Genomic DNA, 6718 nt, shown 5'->3' with positions numbered 1-6718 from the left:
CAGCAGCTGGAATGCTAATCGTCCGGGTGAGCTGGCTGTTCTGCTGCTTGCAGTCTGATTTATAGCAGTAAGTAAATTGTACTCTTTCCTGGAGCAACTTGGTGTCGTTTCTGCATCTTAGGAGATCTAGTATTTTAGAGGCAGAGTGCAGAGTGGGCTCTGTGATCTGGGAGGATGTTGGCAAGGCCACACTGGCAACAGCTCAACATCCATGTCATGCAGACCCTCCCACCATGCAAATTTAATTAGTTTTTTTGCTGCGTTTTGTGTTTTCATCCTGCAGATAAACTAATTTCCTTGGTCCAATTAGAGTTACAACTGTTAAAGCCTAGAGCATGACTGGCTGATGGGGTTTTGAAGAATGTGACATTTTGCAGATAAAAGCTTTATTAAGAGTAAGTAGCATTAACCTCTTTCCTTGATTCCTTTTTTCATTTAATTCAAGCGATAGACATTTTCTCTCTTCAGACAGATCCCCTGCTCATGATAAATGACCGCCTTCTCATCGCTTTGCAGCCCAGTCTTCCCAGCTCAGCTAGTGAGTGCCCCAGTCCATTGCAAGGGAAGGTAGATCCCTCTCATTAAACCATACATGTGATGTGAAAGAGTCCCCGTGCAAACACACACATGGCAGAAAATCCCCTAAATGCCATGTCCTGGATGGGCTAATGTTCCCATTTGCTTTCGTAGGAGGGTGACAGCCCTCTCCTGCCTGCTCATCCCACCTCCCCACGGTGCGTTATTGCCACATATAGACACAACCTCTGCTTCTCTTTTCTCAGTCTTACTCATCACACTGCACCTATGTGTGCATCTGTCTGCACACTTCCAGGAAACTCTCAGCCCAGGGAGCAACTTTGCTGAGCCCCAGATGAGCCCGTCAGCAGCCATTCCTTGTGCATTTTTAGCAACAATAAAACAAACCAGAGACATTCCCAAATGAAACACTTTGTTAGACAGCAAAAATGCAGAAACTTTTCCCAGAACCCAGTTGGCTCTTCTCTGCTCTCTGAAAAGCAGCACTAAGCTCCAAAATCTTTCTAAGCCCGTCAGAAACACGTCCACCTCAGAGGGGATGGAGGTGATTGACAGCTGTGATGTCAACCAGAGTCTCAGCACAATAGGCCAGAGAACTGATGTTGAGGAAGGTTTGTTGTTACAGGTTATGTAGCAGGAGAGATGCAGAGCCATCTGCCAGAGCTACAGCAGCTAAAAGACACCATCCATGTAGACAAGGATGGTAGAACTCAGAGAAGGATGTTTAGACAACTGTCACCTTAATAAACAGGCGGATTTAACCAAAGCCATCAATGCTGCCAGAAGGGCCCAAAGCCCAGCTCCGATGTGTCTCTGCAAAGGCCACAAGTACACGGCTGACCAAGCCGCAGCCTCTCCAGGTTCTTGAAAACAAAGCACCATAGTGCACAGAAACATGCATCTTTGTCACAGAGCAAATCCAGGCTGGGCAGGTGATACCTTTCCCTAAGCCTCCCTCCGTGCAATTCATCTGAGAAATACTGTCTTGCAGAGCTTTTGATTATAGGTTGACTTCCGAAATGGCAACATCCCTTTACACTCTGCCACTCACTGAAGGGTTTTCCTCCTCCCAACCTGCCCAGGTAGATTTTCATCTTGCTAGCAAGTCACAGATAAATATCTGATAGCAGGCAGCTGTCAGTTTACTATGAGATACGCACCTCCTCATGAACACTGTGCAGGATCCTGCCTTTTCCATATTTTTTGCCATAATCATCAGCAAGAGTGAACCTCATTATAGCCTACTGGTAAATGTCTTTTCTTAGCTGGAAGTGAACCTGTTTTATGACTCTGCTCCTAGTCCTGGGTACATAGAGAAGCAGGGGATTAAATTGCCAAGCAAGTTCCTCTGAGCTTTCCCCACTCTTTGTCAGGGCCTTGAGACAGAGGCTGCTCCTTACCTTAGCTAGTGTGGGTCATGGTACTCCCTAAGCCAAAGGAAGGGCTAATGGGTTCCCACAACCAATATCTTTCTGTAGATACTGGCTCACAGCAAGAGCTTGACTTTTAGAAGGGAAGGGAAATCAAATACTTCAAAACGTGTCTGCTTTGAAGATTAAATCATATTCAGTTCATTCTATTTGTATATTTAGCACATTTTCTTGGCACAGATATAGATGCAATTCTTATTTCGTTTACACAGCTGCAAATCCCCATCTGACTTAAAAGAAGAGGGTAGAGTCGGAGCCTGTTAATCCACTCTGAAAGAGATATTCAGTCTTATAATTCACAGTTTACACTAGACCTTAACTGCAAGAGACTAAGAGGTTGTCTTTGTACTGTTAGAGTCAGGACACAGGACTTACAGGCAAAATAATGCAGTTCACTTATCAAAGCCAGTTCTGCCCCCACCTGTATCCAGAAAGTGTCCCAACACATTGTGGGTAATTCGCTGCTCAGTGAGGAATGGTTGCTGTGGTTTCCATCAGGATAACCCTCGTCCACAGGCTAAACCTTGTATGGCAGCCATGCATCACTCTCAGAGCCTGACTTGTGAACAGTCTGTGCATCGGTACAGTTGGAAATCCAGAAAAAATACAACTCTCTATTCTTCAAAAGGAATGGTTTAAACAAAAAACTTGTAGGAAGAGACATACCACGGATACGTGGAACCATCAGAGACATTAGTCGAAGTCAGTTTTGGAGGGTGCCTTTTAAACTTGCTCAGGGAGAACTTGGACAGGATTTAATCCTGCTACTAAGAGCACAGTCCTAAATGGGACATGGGGACCTGGCAGTCCTCTCCAGTTTCCATCTCTTCCTTACTAATAAAGTCTGTTAAGTATAATTTCCCCTCTTTGTCTCCATTACTAGTAGACCAGTCTATTCTTTCAAGACTTTTTTTCCTGAAATGTGGCATTTTACTGATGTCATATTTTTCACTTGAGGACCAAAATATGGCATCTCCATATGGCTGAAAGACATATAAGCCAGCCTGAACATGAACATGGATGTAGATTTAAACATTAAATATGCGGCAAAAATCTGCTGTATATTTGATAATTTTGGCTTCCTTAGAATGTTTTCCACATACACAAAACTGTACAAGTTAATATAAATACCTGTGACTTTTACTCCTTCTGACTGAAGCCTGGATCTCGACTCCAGGATCTTCCTGGAAGACTTCAGGCTTGGATTTGTTTTCTGACAGATGAAAATAAATACCAGGGTCTGGCGGATGGAATAGCTCTTTTCAGAGCTGGCGTAGTTCAGAAAGTTGTTTATGAGTGGGGGAAGATAGGACTCAATATCTCCCAAACTGTGCAGCATGTCAGCTTTGTGCAGAGAGTGCTTTAGTATACAGCTTACCTGGGAGAAGAGTGCAGTAGGGAAATCATAAGCTAAGGCAGTGTTGTGGTGCAGTTACTGCCTGGATGGTGCAATGATGTTCCCTCAGCCAGTCTACACTGGTATAAGCTCTAATAGCCACCCTCTGCTGGGAACAGACTGAGGCCATTCCCCAAGCAGCACTCAAGGCAACATCAGAGGCAGGAGAAAAAACCCCAAACAAAACAGTTTTTATAATTAAGAGGCATTTCAAGAGACTTCAAGACCTGAAGGAGGGAACAGTTTGCTACTTTAGCTGTGAACTCTGAATGTCCTACACATCAGCTGCAGGACAGGGCTGATGTGATTCTGGGTCAGCTCTCTCCCCCCACAGGACAGGACATCAGAGGGCATGTCTATACTGTGAATAACTTAGCTCCTAGCTTTTCTCTTGAGTCCTGGTCGTGGGATCATCCACACTGCACGTACGTTAGCTCATTCCCGGCCTCTCTTGGAATGGATAAACCAGCTGCTACTAAGGCAAAAGCTGGGTGTTCTTCCATGGACATTTAGCTCTGTCCTTCAGGCAGCATGGTGGAGTCTGCACCAGACTCGACTTCCTCAGCCCTATACAGCCCCCCAGTACTGTGCCCCAGGCACTGCATGCTCACACATCCCTTATACTGCTTTCCAAGGCATGCAACATATGCACTCGGCATGGAGCTATAAAAAAACCCCACTCTGGTGGGCTGCAACACAGCCCACAGACTCCAAAGCTCTGGGGTGTGGGGGAAAAGTAAACACAAGAGCAGTAGTAAAAGTCTTTGGTGCACATGGGTGCCCAAGGAGGCTCAAGAATAAAGCACTATGCAATGCAGATGCAGCCAATCTCACATCGGTAGCTCTCAGCAAGACAGGTACAACTCACACTGTACTGCATGGCCAGGGGATGGAGAGCTCTCTCAGGAGTGGATAAATTCACGAGGTAGCCATAGCCACCTTCTGCCAAGGGCACTTTTCTGTCTCTTTCTCTGTCCCAGAGTGCTGACTGTCTGGTGTGAGCCTTGGGGTGATCCCTGGGCGCTCTCCTCAGCAACCACAGCAGCTTTATGCACCTTCCAAATATGTGGGAATTGCTTTGAGGTGATGTCCTCCTCAACTGCTAACCAGTGCTCCCCCAGCATCTGAGACCTAGTGGTAACCGTGTAACTTCCATCCAAGACTTACTTGCCAGAGGAAATCACAAAGATGGGGAGTTTCTGCGTCAAACTTCCTCCTTTAGGAATCTAATAATGCCTATAAAGATAGGAAATAGCCTTTGATTAGGACCTCCTAACTGCTACTTATTTCCCCAGAGAATTTGCCTGTTTACAGCTTTGCTCATTCTTCTCTATTCTCGCTTCCAACCAAATGGAGGTTGTTATTTTGGGGCTGCATTCAAAAACAGCCATATGCGAAGAACATAAGTTACTTCCAGAACAAAAATAAGTCATGGTTACGTACACGCTTTAAAATGCAGTCAGTCCCTGTCTGCTTCTTGCAGATTCAAGCACCTTGATCTTTTCCAGTATTTACCCAGCAACTCAATCAGCAAAGCACCTGAGAAGGATGAGACGTAGCCACAACTCCCTTTTCAGGCATGTATTCGGCAAGTTTAGGCATTGTGTCAGTCTACGAAGAAACCAATTACAAATCCTAATTCTCCCAATGAATTGCTTAGGCATCTAACTCAGACTGGGGCAGCTGGGCATCTATCTCCCCTTCTCCTACAGCATCTGCCTGTAGCATCTTCTGCCTCTTTCCCCTTCCCTCTCCGCAAGCAAGAGGTGCCAGCTGTACCCCAGCAGACTTCATTCGCAGCTTGGAGGGAGCAGGGGGACACAGATGGGCTGGGCTGTGGAGGCTGCTGTTTGCCTTGAAGATCTGGACTGTTTTCTCTGGGGGATGAGGAAGGTGAAGGACCAAGGTTTAAAAATAACAGTTGTCAGGAGAGATGGACTGCTTTAAATTTTGAAAACTGGCTGAACTGGCTAATTGCCAGGAGTGAGAGTTTACTGAAGTGATGGATTTCTTTGACAACTGAAATCCCTTTTGCAGCTGAATAACATTTTCTCTGCTTTTGTTTCCAGTTTACAGCAGTCCAGCAGTTAACCCACTCAAAGCTGAGAAGCAGAATAGACTTGAAAAGAACAAAACTGAAAAAGGGAAGTTGTTTTCTCTCTTCAAATCCAGGACTAACAATTAGGCTGAGAGCTACTAGTTCTACAGTTGCTGAACTTCAAAAGGAGAATAATTTCCATTAACACGTTTTCTTTGGAGAACAAAACATATGCTTTAACATAAAATATTTTGATACGCTACTTCTATTCAGCGCATATAATGTCATTTGACTTTGCGAATAATAGCAGTTTAAGTGTTAGTTTTCTGGATTCTCAGCTGTTTCCTGATCTTTGTCCAAAATGAACTTTACGTAGATTAGGAACTTTTTAGAGAATTGTCAATGGCAGTTCCAATATACTAACATGTTTAAGCATGTGCACAGGTTATTCTCTTAATTAGTAGAAAGAAACACCTTATTTATTCTTCAGGTTGTAACTAGTCGCAAATCTGATTGCCAAGCAGTCAGAAAGAAGCCACTTTTTTTTTTTTCAGAGAAGCAATTTAAAATCAAAAATGCAAAAAAACACCCAAACACTCCATGCATAACAATGATAAATTAAGCTTTCTTTTTTGCTAGCTTTAATCACAGACAAATGTGGTGATTCTAAAGCAACAATCATTTCAGCCAGCTGCCCTTGTGATCAGTGACCTGACATTTCTGAAGGGGGCAATCAAATATGATCCTGCTAATTTGTCATCCACCTGTTACAAAGCAGGGATAGATGGGTCCCTGTGCCGAAGCGAGATTGAGTTCCCGTGTCCTCTGGCTCAGCCATCTCTAACCTTGTCTGCACCACGCTGTCTTTGTGCTCTGTGGGATCGTGTTCTTGCTGGAGACATTCAGATGTGCTTCATTGCCTGGATCCTGGGGCCTGATTAAAGGGCTGTAAGAGCTGTGTAGCTTGTGTGCATGATCTTTATGTGTGGTCCTTTCTTGCTATGCTGAGGAATTAGTTGTCTCCGTAAGAATCAATCAATAACCTCCCATCCAGCCTTGCTCAGTACGCTCTGGTTCAGTACACTGTGGACTTGAAATACCTTTCTAAGTACAGCAACCTTATGATGCAGTGCTTAATGTTCCTCGATCATGTAGCCAAGTAAGTTAGAAAGATTGATGATCCTATCTTTTTGGGTTGTTATAGCTTTGAGCTGAGTGATTGGTGATTCCTGGCTCTCCTGGGCTAGCTTCACTCCTGCAGCCTGTCCTTGCCTACCTCTCTGCCAGCCTTTTGATGCTTCCTTCCAGCTTTGCCAT

The sequence above is a fragment of the Apaloderma vittatum genome, unplaced genomic scaffold (genome assembly GCF_000703405.1).
Source record: "Apaloderma vittatum isolate BGI_N311 unplaced genomic scaffold, ASM70340v1 scaffold14470, whole genome shotgun sequence".
Taxonomy (NCBI): Eukaryota; Metazoa; Chordata; class Aves; order Trogoniformes; family Trogonidae; genus Apaloderma; species Apaloderma vittatum.
This window is presented reverse-complemented; position numbering follows the sequence as displayed.